Source organism: Streptopelia decaocto (assembly GCF_964273445.1).
Source record: "Streptopelia decaocto genome assembly, chromosome: 1".
In the NCBI taxonomy this organism is placed as follows: Eukaryota; Metazoa; Chordata; class Aves; order Columbiformes; family Columbidae; genus Streptopelia; species Streptopelia decaocto.
Window position 1 is genome coordinate 101127862 of NC_138663.1, and position 27989 is coordinate 101155850.

Here is a 27989-nt window from a genome sequence, read left to right on the forward strand (position 1 = left end):
ACAGCTATCACTAATTTATTTTACTTAGCTCTCTTTAGGTCAAATATAAAAAGCAGAAAAATAAAGTTACTGGGCTGCAAATAATGGGCTAGATTGAGTTATTCTTTATTCTAAGTTTGTTAACTTAGCCCAGTTTTCAGTTGCCAGCAGAGACAGCTGCTATGCTCTGCAATTTTCCTCTCCGCTTGTCAGTCCTGTATGTATCATCAGCTCAGGAATGCAATAACTTCTCTTTTCTTCCCTTTTTCTTCCCCACCTTCTCCACCTAATTAATGCCAACCAGAATAAATGTGTCTTTGTGAGCTAGTAAGACATAGTAGCAGCTGCTCCAGGTAGCTGCTCCAGGTGGCAGTTCATGTCCATCCATATTTCACGAAGCAACCAAACAGGTTCAGCAACATCTGACATCCAAGAATGACTTAGAAAAGAAAAAAAAAAAAAAAAAAGGAAGACAATACAGGCCAAACAACCCACCTTTGGATCGTTCTGCACTAACTTCTCTGAATCTGTGGTAAACTCAAGGTCATGATGATTTTTGTGTAACAGAGAGAATAATTCATTATTTTTTTCCATAAAAATAAAACATAATCTGCTCAAGAGCCTGAATGACGACTAGAGTGCACTTATTAAACAGCAGGTAGCCCACAGGAACTTCTTTTCTGGGAAACCAATCTGGCTGGCAGCTAACTCTCCCTCACCAGTGACTTGCTGTATCAGTGTGAAAACAAGAGACTCTTGCAGGTGCATATAGGGACTCAAATGTCACATTTTCTCACTGCCATTGTTTTCTGCTGGATCGACCTAATATCGTCTTCTGCTTGCATTTGTCCTGGCTGAGAAAATCCCCTAGCAGAACATGAACAGTCGTCATCTCTATTTCAGCCACAAGAAATGATGAGTATGTATTGTATTACTTGAGGTGCTGGAGAAAAGAAGTAGCTACAGTATGCCAGAAAGAACACCTTTGCAGCTGCTGGAAGTTAGGGTAAATATAGTTGTTATACCCTGTGAGACTGATGTGTTGAGGGCTCTGCTCCTACACTCTGTTTTGGAGTGTTTTCTATTTCTTCCAAGTTCCTCATCAGCACAGACATCCACACCTACAATAGCAGCTGAAGTGTCACCTGCCATGGAGTCTCACCTGGAATATAAATCCATGCTTTGATCCATTCTTTCCATTATTAGATTTATTTCAGCTTCTTTTATCATCTCCAGTTAGCAAAAGACAACTTCCGTCATCGTTAGTGCTGCAGACAGGATGAGCTGGATAGGATGGGGCTGATTATATTGTCAAGAAACCAGCCTGAGAAAGGGCAAATGGGTCAAGGGGGCAGGGCAGGAGATGCAGGCTGCTTAAGTTAGGTGTCCTGCGTCAAATGACTGATAGATAAGTTCCTCTAGACAGGACTGAGAGTAAAACTTTTATTTTGGCCAGCTCTTTAGGTTCTTTCTAGAAAATAGAGTGAAATAGGCACCCTAGGATGGGAAAAATCTCGCTCTGGAGATAGATGTCCAAAATAGATAGTGTGAGTATCCTTTTGTAGGTAACCATCTCTTCCACTGTTAACACAGACAAAAGCTGGTAACAGCCAGGATGTTCTGGGTTCCTGACCTTCAGACAGTTAAACCAGGCCTCTCTGGAAGAGAGAGGAACATATAACTGCAGTGAACACATAGCTGATATCCAGTTTAACTCAATATCTTCAAAGGTTGTTCAGGTTCCTGGATTGCCATCAGGAATGGATGACCCAGTGTTTCTTCAAGACTTTCACAAAGGCTGGACCTATTTAAGCCAAGGAGAAATGGGCAGACCTTGTTCTACTACACATTTCCACTTTCCACTAACCTTGCAAATGCACTTGGAAGACTTCCAGTATCAAAATACTGATTAAAGCCAATAGCAGCTCTCATTTCCAGCTCATAAGAACCAAGCTTTGAACCACCCCCGCCATAGAAGCTGCTTCTATTTTTTTGCTTGTCTTTCAATTCAATCAACAACTTTACATATATGAAAGGGCCACATATGGACACCTTATTTGTTAAAATACTACTTTTGTTATATTTTCTGGAGTGCTTTTCTTCCCTAAACTATGGACACCTCTAGAAAATAAGGACAAGTTTAAATACCTGGCAAGAAGCATGGCAGGTCTCCTGGCCAAAATATATAAGCAAGATACAAAAGATGAGGTGGTAGCAGCAGAGTCTGGCAGAGCTTCCAGCTGATCTTGAGGTGCCTATAATTTAGCAATGAAGAAACAGGTTCCTAAAGCAGGGGGACGACTAGATTCTGAAGTGTTATTCTGAGAAAGACCCTGTGTAAACACCAAGTTTTGCAGTCCTAAATATCCTGCAGTGGTTGTGTAGTCCATTTCTCAGGCAGTAACACCAAGTGAAAATTAAAAAAAAAAAAAAAAAAAGTGATCTGTGGGAAATAGAACTGATGGGATCTGTTTTTCTCATCTATATTCCTAAATTTAATAATGTACCATATTCTGAATGATTTTTTTTTGCCAACTTAGACCTTCTCTGTGACAAGGTATTAATTTTTCTACCTTCCTTCAAAGAAGATGAATCTAAAGGATGGAGGAAAGTAATTTGCGGCAGGCTGCTATTCTCTATAAAAAATGTACAGTCCTTAAAGACTCCATGTGTTTCAGTTAATATGGAGTAAATCTATTGGACTAAAACCATCAGCAATACATTACCCTCTCTGTTCAAGGAGCTGAGCATACCAGCCACTCAATGAGATATTTTCTGGAAAAAATCAGAAACCAACGCATTTTCCTCCCATTAGCATGGATGAGATGTGGAAGAAAGCCTGCTAGATTAAATATTCTAGCAGACATGCATGAATTCAAAGGGCACAGCCATCACTTACTTAAATGTTTAATACTGAAAGAAGATTTAATCCTGTCCTCAGTACACCTTCATTCGTTTTAGGTAACCAGAAAACAAATGTATTCTCATCACCTTGATTTTTAAAGTAATTTGGTAGTAACTGGATACAAAAAAACCCTACAAAATAAACAAGCAAGCAATACAGAGATATTATCAATGCATCAGAATTACCAGCACAGGAGATGGGGGAAGGTATTTTTTCCTCCATATGCACATTAAAGAGTATGTTATTCTGTCACAATGCTAAGCTCCTTTGACAAAGAACCTGCCTAAAAATGGCAGGCACTCTGCATCTGAGAAGACAGATTTAAAAGTCTGCCAAGTGGTTCACCAGGAGCCTTGTTATCACTGCTAATGTTATTATTTCAGCATAAACCCTGCCTCATTTACAATCTACCTTTTTTTTTTTTTTCTCTCCCCCCAGTACTGACTTTTGATTTCACAATCTTGTTTTCTCTTTAGAGCAGTGATAGTGGGGTAAGTCTCTTGTGAGGAACTCAGAAATTATGATTATATGACTGGCTGAGTTTACTGAAGGGAGCTTTGTTCTCTCTCTTTTCTCCCGCTTGGGGCCAGACAAGATTTTCCTTCTCTTTCCCTCCCACTTTTTGAAATTCAGCTGCTCAAACATCAGCCATACATACATAAATCCTCCTCTTCTCCACCCCCTTAACTCCATCCCCACAACCCACCCCCCGAAGTGCTAAACTCTAAACTTCTTTATTCTGCTATGTCTAGACTGTATCTCACAAAAACCTTTACTGATGGTTGTGATGCACAACTTTTCACCCACACTTGGTTACAGAAATGGAATTAACTGGCACTGTGTTTTTAAAAAACTACAATAGAGCTTTCTTTTCAATATTTAATAAAGCAGGATGAGAAACATCTTTTTTATAAATATTTATTTTCCTTTATTACTTATGGCCACATTTTCCTTTATTTCAATATCAAATTATTTTAATTAACTAATGTATTACTGCAGAGTTTTACACTACTCTGTCATGTCTATTACAACTTCAGGATGGGTCAGATGTAAACAGATGACTGAAGATGTTGATCAGAGTCAGTGCCTTCTTAACCCAGCATACTTTCTGACTTGATGGCCACCTAACAATAAAGCATCTGTCCAAATTCTGCTATCCTGATATCTTCAATATGCCACTGTAAATCACTTTTACCATAATGCAGTTCTTCCTACTGAGGATTTCTTTTCCAGCAGTACCAAAAGCTTTGCCATTTGTATTGCAGAATAGTCTATCACAGGGGTGTCAAACTAATTTTCGTTGGGGGCCACATAAACTACACTTATACAGTCCTAAAATTATATTTGGCCCTTTGAAGGCAACCACGAGGCCAATGTGGCCCCTGGTGAAATTGAGTTTGACACCCTTTGTCTATCATCTGTGAGAAGAAAGGCATCTCATCCAGTGAGGTTGGTTCAACTTTGCAAATTCTCAGTAAATGTTTGTGCTGTTGAAAAGAAAGTGATTTCTTGGATATTTTAAGTCAAGGTTATGCTCCATAGCTTTTTAACTGCAATTGTGCCAGTGTGTCTCAAAATGGGTCCGTTATGCAATGCTCAGGATTGTATTAAGTGTGTGATGGTGGTTTCATAAACAAGGAACTAAACTGACACCACTGATCTCTTTCAATTGTCACCTAAATCAGATTACAACCTAGGCTTTTCAAAGGTGAATAGAAGACTGTAGACTAAACATCCAGCATCACTTACATCAAATCCCACAGAGCAAAACGTTTTGAACCCTTAGTAAGAAAAGAAAGTTAATACTTCATTTTGCTGTGCATTCATGCCGGTATTTTATCTCACACACAGTGCATAGATTGTCTTTAGCAGACAAACTCTGCTCCCTTTACCACTGATTATATTGTAAATTAACTTGAAATGTTGAAGTGCTACTACTCAAATAAAAAACCAAATATTATTAAGACATAGAGCTTTGCATTATATTTGCACTTCGGTTATGAAGTTATGAGAATCAGCAAACCAAAGTACTAAAAGGTGATTCTGTGAGACACCGTCCTTGTCTGTCTAAGTGCTTTATTATCAAATCAAACTGAGCTTCATAACTCTGTTTAGGTGGAAGGTGGGCTAGACTGTTCGTACACAATCAAGATGTGGTCAAGATGGTTTATAATTACAAACCGTGTAAACAACTACAAGGTATTATTAGCCTTTCTTTAGATGTTAGCTCTTTCATTTGTATAGAAACCTGAATATATTACATGCTTACAAGGAAAAAGCAGCAAAAAATCAAAACGCTGCATGATAGATCCTTGAAATTACTCAACTATACGGCAGAAAAATATCCAATTCAGGTGACTGACCACAATGCCTAGAATTGTTTTCACTTCCAGAAGTCAATAAAGTAAATTACATTATTCAGGTTTTATACTCAAGTAAGAGGGAAAAGCATCTGACAATATTATTAACCGAATTATTCATGTGTATACCACTATTAATGGTCGAACAGTGAAAATCAGACATGAAATCTGAGTCCTCAATGAATGAGTGATGTTAATTTTTCAGCAGCCTTTGTGCAATATCCATCCCCCAAAATAATCAAAGAAAAATTCCTACGTCACATACCTTCATGTTGCATCGCGAACACGGATATCCTACCATCATATTTCAGATACAACAGACTTTAAAATAATATAAAGAAGAGGGAGGAGAATATAAACCATCAAGGCATAATACTTCACCATCCACTTGAGATTCTCTGACGAATATGTTTCATTACTTTGAGTCAGACCAGTACTCAGAGGGCCACAAGGGCTTCAAAAGAAGATTTGTTCTGTCTAATCTAAAGATAAATATCACCTTGTTGTACCAAATGAAGTATACCAGTTCTTGCAATGAATTGCATGTTTGGAAAAGATCTTCAGTACATTGAGTAGTGCTTGTTCTTAGGACTAAACGTTTTAAAAATACAATCTGATAAACCATTCTCACACACACGTATGCTTATTCTGTTACTTCATACATTAAAGAATCAGGGCCACGGTCTTTCTTTCAACTTATATATTTCAGAAGCAGATGTTTGTTTATATTGCAAAATGATGTATTAAAAAGATACAGTTTAGGTATAGGGGGAAGGGGTGGCTTTTTATGGTCAATATTACCAAGACTCATTTCAGCTTCCCATCTGTCTTTCTCAGGTGCTTGGGGAGTGGAAAGGAATTGTGGGATGACACATGGCATCTGGAACAGACAGACTTTTCCAGGAAAACTGTTTTGTGAATTGGTTAGCAAAATTCCACCAGTGAGAACAGATTTGATACTCACCTCTTCCCATCACAACCCACCAAAAGACAAGCACCATAGGCAAGCAGGAGCCTCATTATTACTCCCCTCACATGCACACAAGTGAGAAACAGGATTTAGAAAAGTCACTTAAAAGCTGTTATTTTACTATATTTGACATAAAATAAACATAAATCTTTCAATATGCCTCCTGGACTTTGATTATTTTGGGTTTCTGCACTGTCACAAGAGCTCAACTCTTTTTCTGCACAAAAGCTGAGCCTGTGAAAGACACGCAGTGAGTGGTATGAGTGAGCGTTTGCCTGTCTGAGGATGGAAGTCACCACATCTACTTTACCTGGTTGAAAACTAAATGTCCACAGATCAAATTCACACTGAGTCTCTCAAAACTACAGCAGGATAGGGCTGCTTGGGGCAACTGCACAGGCAAGGACCATGCTGTTGTCCAAGTAGTTGTTCCCTTGGCTAAGAGAAGATGTTGCTGTGGCAGCAGAAGAAACCTCGAAGGAAACAAAGGGGAGAATTCCCGCATATTTTACCAATCTGGCGTTTGACAACACTGTTCTTCCTCCAGCCTCTTTGAAGATACTACTGTGTCTGTCAATCTGGACACACCACTACAGACTGAAATCTGGACCCAAGGTTTATTGGTGGGGTTTACATCATGTATTAGAAGTTAGGAGCATGTCTGGCAGTTAAACTAATACTAGGATTGAATTTTCAGTAGGGAAATGGTAGATAAATTGTTTGGCACGTCACAGCCTTCCTTATAGAAGAAAGTATGGATGCAGAGACCTAGTTGAGCTCTCAAATTAGGATCTTTGGTTTTTTGATGCAGTAGCCTGGACATATCTTGGAATGGTTTGGGTTAAGATACTGGTTTATAATACAGATGGGAAAACTGAAGGCAGATTTCATTTTTGCTCCTTTCTTACTACTGTCTTACATTTTCAAAAGGGCATATAAAAATATACTTTTTACAAATATCCAGCTTGTGTCCAAATTTTCAGTGGACTAAGTGCCCAGTACACTTTAAAAAAATAGATCTATTTACTTGGCATGTTACTAGTGACTTGAAAATACAGGCTGTTCTGCCTATCATCTTGGGTAAGCAAAAACAAAGTTGTGGTCACACAGCCAAAAGAGTACTGTTTGCATCTGCCCACATGTGCCTTGACTTTTCCAAGGCTCCATATGCCACCATTTCCTTCCTGAATTCAAGTTTCCCCTCTTTCATCTCCAAAATACCCAGCTAAAGATCAGAATTTCATGGATGTAATTCTCCTAAATCATAGCCCAACTATTTGAGGTTTGATTTTCTTCCTTACCAAAGTTGTACAATAGGCTCCATATTTTCCTGCAGCATAATTTTGTTTAAATACTAAAATAACAAGACCTTAATACAACATAAAATGACTACATCACTGTAGATAACTCTTTGCTGCCAGCCATTCCTTACAGTCTTTGCCATGCATGGCTCATTACACAGGAAACAGTTCCAGTTTTCTTGTGCCCTAGCCCCAGTTTATATGTGCTATTCCTTCATGACTCATAACATCAGTCTTTTTATTCCCAGATTTTAAAACACCAGCCTACTAAACACATTTTGGTATTTCTTGGAATTATTAGTGCTAAATCACTACATTGAAACAGCCAAACAGACCGGATTATATATGACAGCTTTTCTGAACAGAGAACACTTATTCATCTTTTTCTCAGCATTATGAATGCAGGAAAAGCATAAGGTGTCATTTAAGATGCTATAAAGAAAATAGCATTCAAGCATAACTTCAGAAAGAGTTTAAGCCATTGAAACTCAACAGCCGAGGGCAACAAAAATTTCCCATGGATTTAAAATTCACAGAATTGGCAGGCCTTTTGTAGAAGCAAGGGGTAAAGTTCACGCGCTTCATAGCTTCACTAACTCCAAGAAACAACAGTGCCTTTATGTACTCTGGAGCTTTTCTATAGAAGAGATTCTTCCATGGTTAGCAGAGATAAGATATAATGCAATACAGATACAATACTCCCATCCTCCTGAGCAGTATAGCTTCCTAAACACTTTTATGCCCTTGGTCAGCAGATATTCCATACTTTTGGTTGAATTACAATGTTTTAAAAGTAAAAAGCTGTCTGCCACTTTAAAGAAACACTAGCTGCCTTTTGCCATTCGGCTCCTTGTTAACTATGGAAAGAGGCAGCTCTGCTCGAAAAGGATGCTTGGGAAGATGGAGCAAAGTCTGAATAATCAAGTCCCCATAGGGGTCTGGCAACAAAGCCCAGAGAGGAAGTTAAAAGGATTAGCACTGTAGCTCCGTTTAGCATCACTACTCCTCTCTGTCAGTCTGACCCAAATCCACCTTTCTCCTAGTAAATCTGTCCTTCATAATTTTTACTGTGCTCAGCATACCTAAGTTCATTCACATATATCTTAAGCTCCTCACTGGAGGGATAGTCACACCGTTGTGCCTTATGAGCAGTTTGAGTGTGGCTTGCTCATTAGCTGTGTCTGCATTGTTAACATCATGATCACTCAGGATGAGCCTGCTTTGGAAAGCAGTGTTAGGGAAATGAGCGGCTCAAATGCATATGCTAATTCAAGGATATCAGTGCCTTTGCAAAGCAGAAGTGCCTGTGCTTGCTGTATGCCTTCCCATTAGTGCTTCAGTTCAGGTCATGAGAACATTTTTAAGCAACCTCCCAATCCTCTCCATTAATCAAGCTTTGGTTCTCATCACTGACTGATACTGGAGCACGTAAAGTTTCATCCTCTCAGGTTAAAGAACCCAGATGATGAGCTCTAGATGAACACTTAATAATGACCTTCAGCCATTAACAAATATCCAGTCCTTAAGCCCTGACTAGGAGGAGTATGTTATGGGAGTAAAATATGCATAGTCTGAATATTGGGTTCTTTGCATCAGTTATTTCACTCTACAGATTTGTTCTTAGCTGGTCCAGCATGACCTGTTAATGTGGACACATGCACTGAATATGCCAAAAGCTCAGCAGCTTAAGGAAAATCTGACTGAGGATTCAGGCATAGGCAAGTTTGGGAGCAAGGAAACATGGAGTTTCAGAAATAGAGCATACAGGGAAAGGTGAAGTTATGGGAATGGGAATGAGTAGGAAAGAAGGACACTAAAAGGCCAGGAGATACTTATGAGTGGAATCCTGGTTTATGAAGATAAAAATGCATGGTATGAAGAAGGTAACATTTGTGTCACAGGCTGAGATTCTCATTAGGGGAACTGCAAAATGTAATACAGTTGTCAGCCATATTACTACTCTGGATGGGACAAATGTTTCTGAAGTCAACATTTCTGAAATTAAGTTGTCAGTTTGTGCCCTTGCTCAGTTCACTGTGACTAAATATCATAGAGTAGCATGTAAAAGAAACTATAGCATGAATTCTGCTGAACAAGTCAGTCCTGGCTGCTAGAAGACTGTAGTACCACTCTGCTAACCTCAGTTGGTCACACCCTCCATAAAGACTGAAATTCATCTCACCTGATTTCAGGTCAGAGCAAGACTTCTGTGCATGTCTTGTACAGCCATCTTTGAATGGGGTATAAGAGATGTCATGAAAAACAAAGCCCACCATAAATTAGACTACATTTCAGCTCATTTGATGGAGTAGAGGTGTCCATAATACAGAAGCTTACAGATTACTAGATCCTACTAATTATGGGATTCTTTTGCACTCAATAACCATTTCAAGGAAGAAATTTATCTTTTTAGATCGCTTCAGTGGAAAAAAGAATCCCGTCCTAGAAGTGCCTGTATCCATGGACTGTAAATGAAGCCTGCAGCAAATGGACTAAGACATAGATGTCCTATCATCAGTGCCTATATTGTCAGATGGCTCCCATCACTAGAGTGCAGTATGTCCAGAACATTTCAAGTTAAATTATTACATTTTTTGGAATGCAGTCACACATGATTTAATCAAGACGAGAATGACTTATTAAAAGAGGACATCTCATAATATTACCTAAAAAAAAAATAAAATTACCTAAATAAACAAAAACAAAAATATCACAGAATCATGGAATGGTTTGAGTTGAAAAGGTCATCCAATCCAGTGCCCCTGCTGTGGTCAGGGACATCACTCAATCAGGTTGCTCAGATCCCCATCCAGCCTGACCATGAATAATGATGGAGCATCCACAACTTCCCTGGGAAACCTGTTCCCATGTCTCACCACCCTCACTGTAAAAAATTTCTTCCTTATATCCAGCCTGAATCTACCCTCTTTCAGTTTAAAACTGTCACCCTTTGTTCTGTGAGTACAAGCCCTGGTAAAAAGTCTCTCTTCATCTTTCTTATAAGCCCCCTTTAAATACTGAAAGGCAACAACTGAAGAGCCACCAGAGTCTTCTGTTCTCCAGGCTGAACAACCCCAACTCACTCAGACTTTCTTCATGGAACAGGTGTTCCCTCCCTCTGACCATTTTCATGGCCCTCCTCTGGACCTTCTCCAACAGGTCCATGTCTTTCCTGTGCTGAGGACCTCAGGGCTGGACACAGAACTCTAGGTAGGACCTCACCAGAGTGGAGAAGAGAGGCAGAATATGTCAACTTGAATGAAATGTTTTAAGGAATAAGTAAAAAAAAATTATTTCAATTAATTTTGCTACTTATTAAATACAAATATTTTTGTTTTACATGCAGTGTGTAGAATAGCATACTTAGTGCTTTAATACAATCAAGTTGAACAAAATAACTGTTCAGTCCAGATACATACAAGAACACACTAACTTTGCCTTCTTTTGGAGTTCTGTCATCAGAAAATTAAACAGTTTTAGTGGGTCGATTGGTTTGGAAGGTGTTGGTTCATTTGGGGTTTTTTGGGGGGGACATGGGGAGAGAAGAAAGATTAGCTGTTGCTGGGGAAGAAGGTATCATTTTAAGAGAAGCATATTCCACAAAGACACAGTATACATTTCCACCCTACGGTAAGGAGCCGTCTGCTATGCTGTCTTAAATCAATGTCACCACTCTGTAAGTAAAACTGTAAGTAAACTTCAAAACATCTTTCAAAATCATTATAATCTTGATTTTCCAGATAAAACCAAGGCATGACAAAATTTTCCAGTGGCTCTCCAGTATGTCATTGCCTCGCTCCCCTTTGTGGCTACTGGTTTGTTTCAGCTAGCTGGTGTGGAGTGGCCAACACACGATTTGCTGTACTTGCAACACTCTTAGCGGCAGTACTCCAGAAAGTCGTAGCTGCCCTGGACCGCGCATTGGCTAACACTCTACTGACACAAAAAGCATCCTCTCTTCGAACTCCCTATGGAATCAAGACCAGCCAACAGTGAATGCCATCAACAACAACCAAAGGTATGATGTTAGGTCATCATTTTAATACATATACAGTCTTTAATATCATTAGAGCATCCTCAGAGAGCACCCATCTGTCAGCCAAGGTAGAAGTAGCAATAGCCATAGGAATTTGTTCATTTATTCCCATTCCCCTAACCTCTCTCAAACTTATCCTGCCTGTAAAATGAAGTACTGTGGCATGGTGAGTTTCCTACAAGACATGGTGTCTGCTCTCTTATAAGCAGACTTTCACCAAGAGCCTTCCTATACTTCCTTTTTTAAAAATCTGAGTCTTTCAATAACAAAATAGAAACAAAAAAATCCCCAACTGCTGCAGTTTACCATTTTGCATCCTGTTTCTGAAACGAGAGTTGACAGGCCAACATATGTGACCAATAAGTGCTATTGGAAGTTAAGCCCTGCAAATGGTGATTGACGTGGAGCCGGGCATTCCATTAGCCAAGGGAATTATCAACTACAGACCAGCCAAAATAAACTTCAACAAACTTCCTCTGGGTGTTAATCACACTGAGCATCACCCTTTCCCACACACTAGACAAAGATTTTTGACCTTCAGATTTGGAGCAAACCCACCCTTATTAATTAAATAATTCATCCATTATCACCTGAAGGCATACACAACCTTTTCACCCTACACAAGAAAGAGAACAAAGTAAACAAATGTCTTTTATAAATATGATTAAATCCCCAAGCACTGCTAACTTGCTTGATTTGCTACACTGGACATGCCATCCTAATACTGCTTTGCGTATATCTGTATAGAAAAGCACATTAACACGTAGTCTTTAAATCCCTAATGGGTAAGTCTTTGCACAGCACTTTCAAACAAAACAGTCCAAAGCTGGGAAAATTCAGTCAGTCACCTTTCAACTCAAAAGGCTGGACTTAGGCTTGGTCTGAAGTACAGCATTGTCCATTACGTGTCCATTATCTGTCCATATCAGCTTCTAACTGGTGCCACAAGTTTCACAATACATTTTACTGAGAGGACATATGAAAATATCAATTGTTATAAAAATATCTTTTCCCATATAACTGCAATATCAAATGTCCTTGTCATAAAAAATAACTTTTTCCATATAACTGCAATTGTGTGAAATTGTGCAGGAAAAGTTTAGTTTTGGGGAGTAAAACTTTTGCAAAATAAAGCAACATGGGTTTGTTTTTCTGTCTACTGAAAGTCAGATTGTCACTTCTGCAGGGTGACATTCACACAGTGGAAGAGCTATAAGATCAGCAGGAGTAAGGGTCTTACAATTGAAATAAAGCCCTTTTAATAGTGCCTTACGGGGAAAAAAAAATCACATTTTTTTATATTCCTTTTTTTTTTTTAAATCCCAGAATTTTTTACATTGGTGCTGCCCCATAGTTCTGGCTTACAAACCTTAGAAATGAAGATGCACAGTTTTTGGTACATTTGACTTTTTAACTGATGACTTATATGTCTAGCCCTCACATGCAAGGTTTCAGCACTTGGTAGAACACATTTATTTACACACTACATAATGATCTTGAGATTGAAAAACAAAAAAATCTTGGGAGTTTGATCAGAAAACTAAGCCTTATAATTCAGCTTATTTTAGAGAAGTTAAAAACCCACCAATCCAGAACATTGTAGTGTCTTTTTAATACCCATTAGAAAGAAAATCTGGCTAAGAAAATAGTTTCCCAGAGGATTTTTAAACCAAAACTCCATTGGTTGTCCTATTATCCCTTTGCACTGCAAAGCAAAGGGGCCTGTAAAGGACAGGTACGATCAGAAGAGGTCCTTTCAAGAAGAGATAAGTCAAACAGTATAACAAGACAGAATGGGAAGCTACAATGGTTGCTGTGAGTCTTTAACACCTTTTGTATGCCTTCAGAGGTCTTCTTTACCCTCCTTACCTTTCTGTCTGCTGCCTTCCTTCTCTTTGCCTGCAAACTCTTGAAGTTTGTGAACTATTCCTCTTGCTTGCATCTGTGCTTACCAAGACAACTTCTGATTCTGTAGTACCAAAAGTCCTATATTCATCATCGAGGCTTTCAAAACAAGCTTCATTCACAATTTCTGTGTAAAGGCTCTTTCCTAGTGCAATTTTAAAAGGAGAGTCTGGTAATCTTTTCCTTCTCCACAGGCTCCTCCAGGTCTCCTCTCCCACATAGTTGTTTTCCTTCTGGGCCTCTGTCTGCCCCTCTCTTCTGCACTTTATTTTCTGAGTAACCTAGCCTAGCCTCAGGAATGCACCCTGGTATTTCAAAATGTACTGCTGTCCAGAAAAACAGAGAGCTGCTTTCCCTTTTGTTACATACAAATAGAACACACAGAGCCAGAGACGCCCCTTTCTTTCTCTTTCCCTTCCCCTTCCTTTACCTCTTCTCAAGTACCCCAAAGAGGCAAACCCATTTAGTCATGTCCTGATGTAGCACCAACCGGTGGCACAAACATCAACCAAAATATGTTTGGAAAGATTCAAAAATTTTTTCAAGCTTAGGATTTTTCAAGGAAAATTTCCAGTTCAACAGTAGAAGGAAGAGAAGATTAAAAGAATGCTACCAGTTTTCCTCTTTGTCATAGTCAGATTTCCAGCTGCACACTGACTGGGACAGGAGTTCCAGGCTGGCAAAGCCTACCTCCTGATGAGTTAGAAACACATTCAAAGAGGACAGGGACTGAGATGGCATTTCCTCCTTTTCTTCAAGACCCCTCATTCCTTCGGGGCTTACTGTACAGATCCCATGAGCTCTAGTGTTGCCCAGATGTCTGGGGAAGGAGCAGAAGGTTAAAGATAGAAGCCAAAAAACTGGGGACAGGGCAGTGAGAAGGTAGTAAAAGAAATCTTGGAGCAAGGACAGGGTGAGGGGCAGCAAAGCTTGATTCAACGAGGTAATAAATAAATAAATAAATAAACAAACAGCTAAATAAATAAATAAAGGACTAGGAGAATGTACTGGAATTAATCTGAAAACTCAAGGGAGCCTTAGAGAAAAAATCAGCACCATTGGTTATTAGTCTCTCTTGGGACATATGTACCTCATCAACCCAAGATAAACAGGGAAATAAAGTGTGTTTCTCCATAAACCTGTATTCTCTAGTAACAGTTTCCAGATTTTCTAGAACACAATGACACAATCTGTCTTCCTAATGCTAACTCCTCTGCAATATTTAAAAGTATAAATTCATAGAAATAGACAATAGAAAAAAAAAAATCCATGGAAATAGATAAACTAGACAAGATCCATGATCTAATACTCAAGGATTTCTGGTCCAGAAAGACAGATAATGCTTGAGAAACAACAAAAGCCTTTTGTGGGCAATCATGCAATAAGAACAAGCTAAAGGGGGAAAGCTTTGAGCTTTTTTTTTTATGTTGGCCAGGAAGTCTCTCTTAGAGGCTGTAAAGTAACTTTCTCAACATGGCCATAACATGAGCATTAACAAAGATAAATGTAATGTCCTGCACCTGGAAAGTAATCCCAAGCAGCAGCATAAACTGAGGACTGATGGGCTACAGGAGCAGCTCTGCCGAAAGGGACCTGGGGGTGGTGGCGTGTTGAATGAGAGCCCGTGGTGTGCCCTGGCAGGGAAGGTGGCCAGCAGTCTCCTGGCCTGCACCAGCAAGAGTGTAGTCATTAAACCAAGAATACAGCTATTTCAGTCTGCTTGGCACTTGTTAGGCCACTTTAGAATACTGTGACCAGTTCTGGTCTCCTCAGGTGGAGAAGTTGAGAAGGGTCCAGCAGAGGTCACCAGGATTATTAGGGGGTTGGAGAATCTGAAATATGAAAAAAGCCTGGAGGAACCACATTTGCTCAGCCTGCAGAAAAGAAGGCTCAAGGGGGATCTAATCACACTTCTTGAATATCTAAAAAAGTTCATTATAGGACAAATTGAGCTACTCTCTTCACAAGGCTGCCTGTTGACAAGAGGTTGCCCAGGGAAGCTGTGGACTCTTGAGTGCTGGAAATGCTCAAGAGTGAATAAATTGCTGTAGTATCCTATGTTGAAGAGAAGGTTGGATGAGGTAATATCCAGAGTCTAATCTGAACTATCTGTGAATCCCTTTCTGTGCATAGTCTTCCTAGCTATACAAATAGTGCCATCAGTCCACAATCGTCTTCTCCCTCAAGCATCTCTCCTCATACTGAGTTTCACAGGTTAAAAACATGTATTTTCTTTTGAAAATTAGGTTTTGCTTTTCTCAGCCTTGCTAAACAAGATACAGAAGTGCTATATTTTGTTGCATCCTTCATTTCCTTCAGATTGTAAAATTGAAGGAGTGGCAGACAGGCTTTCTTATTTACTGGGAAACCATCATGGTCCTGAATGATGAGTGTACACACAAAACATTCATTACCTGGGCTTCCACTACCCTGGGGATAAGTTATATTTATTTCCACTCATTGGTAATCTTTCATAAGCAGTTTACACTTTAGTTCTCTTTAAAGGGAGGAGGGGCATGGGGGGGCAATAGCAAACTCCTCCCATGACATTTAAGGAGAGTTATATTGTGGGAGGATTTTTTATACCTTCAGTAACAAGGCTTAATTAGAGATCAGGAGCAAAAGTTATAGCACAGAAGAGGCAACTCTGAACACTCATTCTTATCAGACTTGTATTCCAATTAAGCTGATTAACAAGGGATGTAAGAGCATTACAATTTTAAATTTTACTTGAGCTGAAAAATCTAAATAAGCAGAACCTTTTGAAGATTAGATGTATTTGTGAAGAAATGGTGAGTAACCTGCACAGCTCTTACCTCATTAAAATATTTCAACACTGCAAGGAACTCAGCTCATGCTGAAACTCAAATACAAATTTCTTATTATTCAAGAAAATATGGAAGAAAATAAAAATTGTAAAAAAAAAAATAAGGAAAGAAAGCCTAGTTTTGCTCTCACACTACCACCTGATCTGTTCAGCATTTGTCACAAGGTTGTGAATTTACTCACAGACATACTTCTTGAATAACTACAATAACACAGTATTTTGAAGGAGGATTCCATCCAACCCCCCCAGTCCCACTGACTTCAGCAGAAGCAAAATCAGGCTTCAGAGTTGCCCATTTTTGATCAAGCAAAGCTAAGAAAAAGAAAGTGCAACCTTGCAATACCTTCATAGGTTACACACCAGTAAGCAGCATAGCTGTGGGTGGATAGGTAAAGCTAAGGTAGAGACAGAGTTTTCCATTGCTAAAACTTACCAAAATACCATAACTGGCTATAACAGCAAAATGGTTTGTTTGTTTTTTTTCCATTAGAGGAAAGAACAGTAGCATTTAACCCTTTAGTTGTTCCCTGATGTACCACAACTTGAGTCCTGGCAAACAAAAAGTCTTGCCTTGCAAGTCCAGATTGTAGGAAAGAAAAACAAAACAAAACAACAAACAAACAAAACACACCCCCCCCCCCAACCAGCATAAACACAAATATGAAGGGAAATCCTTGTGATTTTTTTGAAGACTAAAAAAAACACCAACAAACAAACAAAAAAAAGGCAAAAAAACACCACAAAACAAAAAAAAAAAAACAAAATCTCAGTTTGCGCAACAGAAATACTGATGAATTCATATGAGAACTTACATTTCACAAAGAAAGTATATAGCACAATTCTTTTAATCTACTCTATTTTGCATAAGAATCCAGGTAAGGTTAAAAATGCTATTTCCTAGTGATGAAAACCTGCACAAGAAAGGTGTCTATTGCTACGAGAATTAGTGCAGTCATTCTTTATTCATTAACTTTAATGAGATTTACATGCAAAAGGGACAAGATACTTTTCAGAATTTATAGCTATAATTTTGCTGTGAATAAATTTACTCCTTTTTGCTGCAGAGAGGACATATATAAAAGGGAAGCCAGTTTCAGCATGTTTTGGTTTGTATCAGTTTTTCCCAGATACCTAAAATTAGCCTGAAGGATCCTTTTAGAGAGTAAGTAAATATATATAAAATATTAGGACAACATCGCAATGCAAAAAGGATGCTAAATTGCTCATCCAAGGAGATGACATAACGAGTACTGACATAATTTCCAAGCAGCAAAGCAAAACTAGGTCAAATCATGTTGACCTATCTAACATAATAAGCCTTTTTTTTTCAAATTTTTACAATGTAGACTCTGTCTGCAGGCATTAATGTCCCCTGTTATCTATGTATAGTGTTGTCACTCTGCTTTAATGTCTTATCACCATGTTGTGTTAATTAGACCAAAACAATATAGTGCACTTTTGAACTGCTTAACTCCCAGTTTGAATTCTCTGCCCAAACTATAATTCTGAGGTCATCCATTTAGAAATGAAGTGATTAACTCTTTACAGTCACTTGTTTTAAGAGGTACCACTTGGGCTGGTAGAATAGCATAGCTTTGCACACAGGTAAAAATCTAAGCTCCAAAAGTGGCATATTATTTGTCAAAAAAGAGGTCCGCAGTGCTAACATCGGCCAGCTAGCGAAGTGCACACTAATTTTGATGCCACTTGACACAAGGCAGAAGCCAGGCATTGACACTCTCATGAGCATCATGTGGAGAAATCTCCTCCATGCTTCGCTGTCACATGTCCCTGCCCAAGTGTTTTGTCCACACATGGTGCTACAAAAGGGACAATTCTTTTCCTTGCTCAGGGCAGCCTTCCCTCCCCCTGCCTTTGTTGTTCCTCTGCACATCGGATTTACAGTGTGTGTATTTTTCATTGGGACTATAAACAGTTGTGAAGGTTTCTGCCTACAGCCTCTTATGGCTCCCAGAGAGCAGAAATGTGAAAGTGAGAGTGATATCTGCTTGGATCCATCCTTGTCTCCAGAGCTGAGGTGGGACCAGAAACCAGGCTGAGAGCATGAGGTTCCAGCTACCCAGGGGGCTGGGGCTGGTCAGGATGGAGGAAAAAAGCTGACACAGGAGAGAGAGACAGACCTCGATGGTCCACATCAGAAGGCCTCAATAGAGTTTACATCTTCCTGTATAATATACAGATTTTGCAATAAGGGCATAATATTTGAGGAAAAACACAATCCATTCCAATGATAAAACCCTCTCCAATAATTTTGAAGCTTGCTTGGTGACTAAGAGTACCTTGAAACCAGGGTACTGGCTGTTCTTATGATGGAGTGGCTGGATTTGGTAAATCTCATTCTAAATATATATACATATACGCACATATGTGTAAATGTATAGTGCTTCCCTTTTTGTTTTCTTCTTCTTTTCTTAAGTCTCAAATGACCAAAAAAAAAAAAAAAAGAGGGATTATGGTTCCATATGGGATAACTACTAAAAAAAAAAAGAGAGAAAGAGAAATATTTCAGAATGATTTTGCCATAAGATACTGATTCCTCAGTATTTTTTAGAAGAAAGCACCAGCCTCAGCTAGTGCTCAGAATAAATTTTCTAATAAAAAAACAGAAATGGAGATCCCAGAGATAGTCAGAGTGGTCTCATCTTAGCAAGCTCTCTCTTGGCCTGTCTCAAAGTAGCGCATTGACTCGCTGGTATCACAAATTAGTCTGACCTACTGCTTTGGTGGGGGGGTCTCCATGAGCTCCTGCTGCAGCTGTTCAGTAATTAAATACCTGCAGACCTAAAGAGCCGAATTAATGGCATTAGTCATGGGCACCTGCTCAGGACGCAGGGGTGCCAAAGGGAGATGGTGGGTCATGTCGCAGGCCCGCAGGTGCCGGGCTGCAGCGTGACAAGAAGCTGTTGGTCTCGTCAGAAGTACGAGACATATGTTGACCTCCTCACCCCAAAATGTAGAGTGACTGTTATAGCATGTCACCAGCTCCTTTCTAGGAGCATGAAATATCCCTCCATAAATATTTTTGTTATAGTCTATCACACTACAATGAAGAATCCTATCAGCCCCATGGATCTCATTTACTAACCCACTAAGCCAAGAGTATAAGCCTGGACTCTCTTTTATTTGTTTTACTATGGTTCTTTTTTGTTTTAAAATGGTTCTTGCACCCAGCTATCTCAACACTTAGGCGATCAAATAAGTTTTATCATACTTCAGGGCCAAACAAACATTGCCTATTTGCCAGCTTTTTTGTCTTCCCACATCCACCTGGGAAGATATAAATAATAATGATAAACAACTATGACACAACAGCAAATTGAAAAAAAAAAATAATAATAATTAAGAGCTATTTTTATTGTTTAGAAAGAGATCAAAATCAGCTTCCTACCCCTTAGTGCCTTTCCCAGTTTTCAGACAGTGTGGATTCTGCACTACAAGCCAAGGATCTCAGGGATATACAGTAATTCCTTATAGCTTGCTAAAGCATTACGAGCTCTAAACTGCACAGCTGCAATGAAAGACTTTCAACCGAAGAACAGGCTAAAGAATGGAGTACCCTTAGAAGTCTGAAATCCAGTTTAAACAAAATGCAGCACACATTCCAGTTCTCATAGTTGTATGCAAATACAAATCTGTTCTTTTCTCTCGGCTCAGTTTTCACCCTCAACCAAATAAAAATGTTTCTCCAAATGCTGAAGCATTTACTGATTTTCAGCATATCCCCCGAGCATTTACCACCTCCTCATTCCCAGCAGTTACTTTTCCTCGACCCCGGGTTCTAGCAGACCTCTTACCTCTGGTGCTAGTCTGCAGAGGGACTCTGAGATCTGACAACTTTTTGCAGAGCTCAAAAGCTGTCAAAACCCTCCATCCCACTGCTTGCCTCCCCGTCCTTCCCCAGCAGGGAAGCCCTGGGACTGGGCAGCTGGCGCAGCAGAGTGCCAGGCAAGGCAGGAGGGAGAGAGCTGGAGACAGATCTCATCAAAGGTAGGAGGCATGGTGGGGATCAGCGAAAGGGAGATACACATCTAAATAATTCAGCCACTAACAAAAGCTTTAGGCTGGGCTCTGTTCAAGATGCGAGACAAGGCTGAATTTCAATGTGTTTCAGCCTGCCATCAATGCAGAATGTGGTGTTACTTAACGACCCAACACTGACAAACCAACATTACTTTAAGAGTATTCCACAAAGTTAATGAGGAAAGTGGCTATTTCTCGGTTTGTATTTTTATAGCTTTTGCTTTAGGTTGAAGTTCTATCACGTGAAGATTTTGAGAATTTCAAGTCTGACCTCTACAGGTAGGCTGCTGAATAAGTACAGTATCTTTTGATCCCAAATTGTACACAAGACCTTTAGCAACTGGAGAAAGGAAGTAGTTCAGATGTCCTATATAACATCAGGTTATCATCATTGCACCTGTAAAGCCATATTTTAAAAACACCGCTATCTGTAGCATTATCTGTGGTCATTTGGTTCCTACAAATGCTTTCTTGCAAAATGAACAGACGATGCAGCAGCACCAGAAAAAAACAAATCCAGCATGAACATTTTTACATTCAAAAGTGTTACAGGGTTTTGCTTCTGCTTTTTATTATCCCTCCCCCTTCCTCTCCAGTCTTCCATGTGATCTGCTATTTTAGAGCTACAGAAACAAACGTTACTTTGAAAATGATAACATCCAGTTGCATTTTGCAAAACTGATGCTCTTAAATGCCCTGATTGGTGCCACCTTTTTCTAATCAGAACCAACCATTCTAACAAACTACCCTTTGTCTGGGGATTCTGTCCCCTCTGTTCCCACCAACCTACAGCACAAGTTGCTATAGCTACCCTGCATGTCTATTTACCACACAAGTGATCAAAGGAAGCAGACAACACACATATACACACACGCACAAAAAACCTCGCCAGGCTTCCTACTGAGCAATGTCCAGCTGCTAATTAACTGATACACTCCCAGCCTGCGGACTCTGCACTTGTTTTCTTTATGCTGCCTGGTACACACAAAAAACCAGCATTCTCCAGGATGCTCATTCTTCCCTTACAGACCAAACAAACAACAAAATGTCCCAGAAGTAACTTTAAAAGAGAATTTCCCAAAGAAAAGGCGAAGGATTACAGCACTCTGGGATAAGTATACAGCTTTTCTATTGAGGAACACACTGAGAATTTTAAAAGGTATGCAAAAAAAAATAGGAAATAAGAAACATATGCTAAGAACTTGAACAGCTGTAAGGAAAGGGGATGATTTTGAATCTTGCATATGTTTTGCACTGAAATTGTATGCAGCATTTATTCTCTTGATGAATTATATGCATGCTAAAAGCTATATGACTGCAGTCAGGATAAGTAATTGTAATGGCTTTATGTGCCTTAGAAACACAGTTTTTCATTTTTAGGTGGCTTGTCAGTTAACAGTCATTTTGTTCAGTCTCTTTATGTGATGAAGGGCTCAAGTCTGCCTTGATCACAGTCAATGAGACTTCAATAGGAAGAGGCCAAAATAAGGAGTGGCATTTGCTGTTGATGACACTCCCACAAGCTGCACTTCAGGGACATGTTATGGGTGAAAGTGAGTGAAAATGAGGTATTAAAAGTCATCAAACGTTTGGTTTTCTGTGAAGTGGGCTTAGGGAACTTAAAACAAAGCCCACAGTGCCCTCTCTAGTTCTGCAGCAAACTCAGGGAATCCAGCCACGCAACTGTGTCCAGCCACACAAAACCACCACTCTACCACGTGAAGACTGAGCACCTTCTCAGGTGTTTCCGTCTTGAAAGTTTCTGTACTTAGGAATTTCTTTTTAAGTAAGAAACTGAAGAGAGTATTCTGCAAAGCAGAAGATGTGTTACCTGCAAGGCATTTTTCTTGTCAGATCAGTTGGGGTTTTTTATTTTGCAACCATATTAGATACCTTTAAATAACTGCACTTCTGCTTCCTAACACCAGCTTTGTAGCACCCAATCACATAAAAATGGGTATATTTTCCTGTGGATACTTAAACTTTTACAGGCACGCAGTAACCAGTGTACCTTCCAGATGTCACATGCATAACAATAGGATGGAAATTTTCCCATTTGGATTACTGGAGCATATATGTGAGGTCATTCTGTCAGACAGCAAGAAAACACTTCTTCCTGAGGTTTTCAATAATCTCCTAAAAATGACTGCTTCTTTATACCATCTTACCTACAAATCCCAGCACAACATTTATACCAACCTCTGTTACCTGCTAGAGACTATTGGCCTGGCACAGTGCTAAAATAGGTTGAACCTTATCAAGTCAACAGTCTGCATATTACATTTCTGCAGTAATTGCTGCACTACTATCGGGGAAATTAGTGCATTTGGCTTGCTATGCACTACTGTTCAGTACCTGTGGGCTGCCTTTTGCAACAGATCAATCAGCACAATACATCCTTACATTCCAACACCCACAACACACTACCTGCTTGATGGTTAACTCCGTCGTGGCTTGAGGAGTGACACACCAGCTGTGAAAGCTTGTGAGCAAGAGCTTGTGAGTTGCATCAGGGAAAGTTTAGATTGGATATGGGGAAATATTTCTTCTTGGAAAGGGTTGTCAGGCATTGGAAGAGGCTGCCCAGGGAAGTGGTGGAGTCGCGATCCCTGACAGTGTTTAAAAGACATATAGATGACGTTCTTTGGGATGTGGTTTAGTGACAGTGTTGGGTTAACAGTTGGACTATATGATCTGGAGAGTGTCTTCCAACCAAACCGATTCTGTGATTCTGTAACCCCAAATTAAACTATAGCTTCCACCAAGAGCCTCTCAAGGTGGGAGCAGTTGCTCCCTGAACCTGATAAAAGGAAGGAGTTAACCACTGGCTTACAGCGGGCTGGTGTAAGGACGGGAAGGGAGCACCAGAAGGGCAGGGAAGGCAACAGGACAGGTAGAAAGAGAGGATTGCTGGGTAAGGGGAAACAGCAGGTAAAAATGAGCTCTCTCTTGCTCTGAATAGGAGGGTCATTAAAAAGCCAACAGAAAAGTCACCTTCTGCATATTTCTTTTTCCTGTAACAATTTCAAACTAGAAGCAGGATCACACACTCCAGCTGCACAGGACTTTCCAGCTCCTAAGTGCCAGCTGTAATGGATTTCCTAAACATTCTGTACGGTTAGTTCATAGCTCATCACAATCTTCAGTTCCCACTGAAACATGAAGTCTGCTATCGGGGGCCGATGCGCTCAGTGGCTCTGCCCACCCCCCACCCTGACTTCCAGTTCCCTGGGTTTTGTCCCTCGGGCCCTTACAGCGCCCACAGCCTTTCCCTGCCAAACCGAAAATATTTGTGCCTAACAAACCAACCAAACCCGGAGAAACACTTCTAAATCGTTCGCTTGGCACGGGAGAAAGGAACCGCACTAGCAGGCAGGTGTTTAAACAAACTCTGGCAGCGCTTCAGCGGCCGCTTCCCCCCCGGGCGGAGGCAAAGCGGGAGGGGGGAGGAAACCGAGTAGGGGGGACGTGGGAGGGGCCCCTCGTTGCGATCCCGAAAGAAAGGAGGCAAATACCTACGGGGACGAGCCGGGCCCTGCAAGAATAAGCCTGTGCCTGCACCTCTTTTTAGGCTGGAATGTCCCCCTCCCTCTCCTCCTCTTTTGGAGGGGGAGGGAGGGTTCGTGTGTGCGTTAACATTACCCTACACCGCCCCCGCTCCTTTTTGACTTATTTTCCTTGCTTTTTTAACTCATCATCTGTGCATCTTGATCACCCATGGAGCCCTATGCTTCAGGTAGAAATATTTCAGGAAAGTGCAGTGCATGTTTCACAGAGCATTTTACTTTTTATTGTTGTCATCCTGTAACATTTCTGCTGCTTTCGCATTCCTCCTTGGCAACCCCCTGTGCCAAAGTACCCCCTTGTGGCGATAATGATTTCTGATAACTACGTGCATCCAACTGACTGACTTGAGCTACGCAGTATATAAAATGCCCTTCATTTTCCTTCACAAGGACAAGAATTCCTCTCTTTCTCTCTTTAAAGCACTAGAAATGTATTTTTTTTCTGCTAATGGGAGAAAGAAATATCTTTCCTCCTCCCACCGCCTGTATTCTCTCTTTTTTTACCCTTCCCCACCTCCTGTAACATATACAAAACTGGTATAAGGAAGCTGAGATTTGCCACCGTGGTTTCAGAAAGTGGGTGGAAAACAAATGCTCCATTTGCACTACAGGTGCAAAATCCTCACACTTGCATTCCCTGAACATGTACTATAAAAGTCCCACTGCGAGCTGAATGAGTAACACCCAAACAGAACTTAGAAAACTTCTCTCATTTCCTCATATTTACCCATTGCCTACATAAGAAGTAACATGTTAAGTGCAAGTTTCGGAAGTGGACTGGCAAGGCTTTTTAAACTGGGACAGATCTCTGATTCAGTCTTAAGATACAGCCCAGCCAGTTTTCCTTGCTCCCACAAGGCTCTTCTAACTGCACATTGTTGTTGTAAAACTATGAACAGCAAGAATTAAAAACATTTAGCCACAGTGCCTTTTAACTGTGAGAAAAAAAATAAAAGGTCCTTTTGTTTCTTCAGGTGAATAGAAGCCTCAAAAAAAAAAATCTAATTTGAATAATCTCGGGAAAAAGAGTCCTTAGAAAACCCATCTTAAAGTACTTTTGTGAAGCTGTAAGATAGCTTGAAACTACTACATTTTAAAACAATCAGAAGATTAAAGCACTGGCAGGCAAGGAACTCATGCAGAGCTGTTTAATAAATTATCTCTGGGCTGAATTATTGGCATATTTAGGCTTATAACACAGCAAGTTATTTCCAGTTGCATGACACAAACAGGGCTGTGAGAGAGCCGACACAATGCATTTACACTATGGTACACTGGAATGGATTTATATCCCTCGCAAACCACTTTCATGCCCATACAAACCTGAAATTTACAACGACCTGCATGGCATCACTGCCTAGTTGTTTGCTTTTTTTTTTTTTTTCTTTTCTTCACCCCAGAAATTTACTTTTGACAATGCTAAGAAACATGAAGAGGTTGGTAGCGGTACTACCCGGGGCTCGCCTTGCCCAGCCGGCCCCAACGGGCAGCTGCTTCTTACCTGCCTCATGGTGAGATTCCCATCATCCATCCAGCCGGCAAAGGGCTGCTCACACCACGCTGCTGTCGGCAGGGCAGAAATCCATCAAGTTTCCCCCCACTCCTTCCCCTCTATTATTTTCCCCCCACCCCCCTCTTTTTTATCCTTTGCTCGGGGCGGGGGGAGACACTCTTCTTAAGAGAATGTCAAGTTTCCCAATCTTCCTTCCCCAGCCTATTAGAAGTCAGGAGCGGGGAGGCAACTGTCCGCCTGGCTCTTATTTCAAACCGCAGCCCAGGGATGTAGTAGTTGGCTGAATTAGGCCATGAAATAGCCTCGCCAATCAGGAGGAAGGGGAGGGAAGGAGAGCACATAAAGGCTGCCTACATGAGGATTAGGAAAGCTTTCAAGGATTTAAAAGACTGAAAGCAGCTGGAAACAGTGTCTAGGGCTACAAAGAGGGAAGTCAATTTGCGGTGTAAGAGATTATTCCCATTCTCATCTAACTGCTCCGGGTCTGCTTAAAGCTTAACGAGCTCCCAGGACTTCAGCAAGAAAATGTGAATGTCCAGTGGAAACTACTGAAACATCAGAGTAATGCAGAAACACTTAACAGTCACCCTGTAAAGTGGCAATAACACATACTAGCCGGAACCACATGCACTCCAGAAGCACTGATTTCTTCACATCAGATTTTAAAGTAAATTGCATAATGACATGAGCAGTAAACAGTTAAAATAGAGTCTGCCATCTACATCATGACCAAGTGTCTGTGTGTGTGTGCATCCACAGACTTTGGAAATGCTTTGTTGCAAAGCTTCGTATGTCCTGGTGGCAAATGTTGAATCGCCTTAGGATTTTATCTGCTTTCCCTTCTTTAGTGAGAGTGATTTCCTCATTCCTGAAGCATAATTTCTTGTGCAAGGTAACATGGGACCCCAAATGCAACTTCAAAGGAAAAATAATAATAGTTGGGGGGTTGGGGATTTTTTTTCCCGATTTTAACAGTGAGATTAGTGTCTATCTGCTGCCCCTCGGTGGCTTTCGTTAAAATAATCAAAAAGGCAAAAATAAAAATCCCAATTCTGAAGTGTCATCGCTATTTGAGTTACACCTTTCTTGAATTAAAAAAAAAAAAAATGTGGAGAAACACAAACCTGCAAATTCAAACTACCCACTCCTCTCCAAATTCTTTGCCTCTAACTTAGTATCAGTTCAGAAACTTGTTAGTCTCTCTGTTCCACTTTAAATAGAAATCTGTCTTTTGGTCTCAGGGAACAATCAGGCAAATCTGATGTCTGAAGAAAAGCCCCAACATCATGGATTTGTTTCTTCAAATTATCTACCAATGTGAAAAGTAGACACTATCCAGAAAAATTCCTATCAGTACAAGAAATCTTACTGATTTGAGCTGAAAAAAAAAATTCCACAATAATGTGCTGAAAGGATTTTAATTAAAGACTTCTGAAATATATTTCCTTTTAACTTCTTAGAAGTTCCAACACTGGGTATATTCACAGGAAAAAGAAGAAAAGGTCTAAAAAATGTATTCATTTGCTTTCCCATCTAAAGAAAATAATAATTTTTCTCATAAGTGCAACTAAGAAAGGAGTTTGTCTAATTTTGATACTGTCTAGCTCAAAAGTAAGGCATGGATGGAGGGAAAACTTGATTTAAAGCACTATTGCACTTTATCCGGGGCCAAGCGTGCCCTCGCCTGGTCCATGTCCTCAGAGGAAGGATGCAGTTATATGCTTTGAAGTACAACAGAAAACAACTATCTCCAGGGATCAACATAGCACATTGCGTAAGGGTGAGACCAGCCAACAAAGAGGCAACTTAGTGATCCTCCAGTGACAGTCCTGTGCACTTGCACAACAGCTCAAAGCAGCTGCAAAGCACAGAACGAGGCACATGTAGAGCACTGAACAGGAATGTTTGTCCTCTGTTCCCCAAACATAGCTCAGTGGACACGTGTCACTTGAAATAAGTTTGTGGCATGCAAAGACCTTTTACAGTGGTTAAGTCTAGGAGAATCCTCTCGAGGATACAGTCAAAGTAAGCATAAAAATGCTTTCCTGAAGTAATTAGAGCCTTAAGGATAAACTTCCCTGGGGAGAGTGATTTAGCAAAAGGTGCAAAACTTACAAAATTAGTAAGGCTTATGTAGGATTCACCCCAAAACTTCAGGTCTTTAAGAAGGGGACTCTGAGAACAGATTTAGAGTTTTGTGTTGAAACATAGCAAAAGACTCAGTAATAACTCCAATATAAGAAAGATAAAACAGTTACAGAACTTTTCTGGAAATGCACACCTTTTCACACACACTACTTACAGGATGGGATGGGAATTGCATTTTCCTGAAAACTCAGCAGAACGTGGAATCAAAAAATGAGTTAGTCCTATAGGATGAAAACTCATTTTAGTGTTATCAACAAGATAATCAGTAACAAAAAAAAATCATCAGTGACGCACAATCAGGGTGGAGTGTGGACTGTGTTTTTACTGAAATAACCGGGTGTCACAGACAGACACCATTCTAAATCCACTATTCACTCTGCACCTTTGAGGAATGTGTTTTGTGATCAACCCACAGGCCAGCCGTACTACCACATACAG

At 40.2% G+C, this 27989-nt stretch overlaps 1 protein-coding gene across 1 annotated transcript in view; it reads right to left on the minus strand.

Moving 5' to 3' along the window:
* The window catches only part of MID1 (midline 1), a 146800-nt gene extending 121207 nt beyond the window's left edge, over positions 1-25593 (minus strand). The window contains exon 1 of the mRNA XM_082055534.1: positions 25392-25593. The gene's annotated coding sequence lies outside the window, so the exon portion shown is untranslated. The remainder of the gene's footprint in view (positions 1-25391) is intronic.
* Between the last annotated feature and the right edge of the window lie 2396 nt (positions 25594-27989).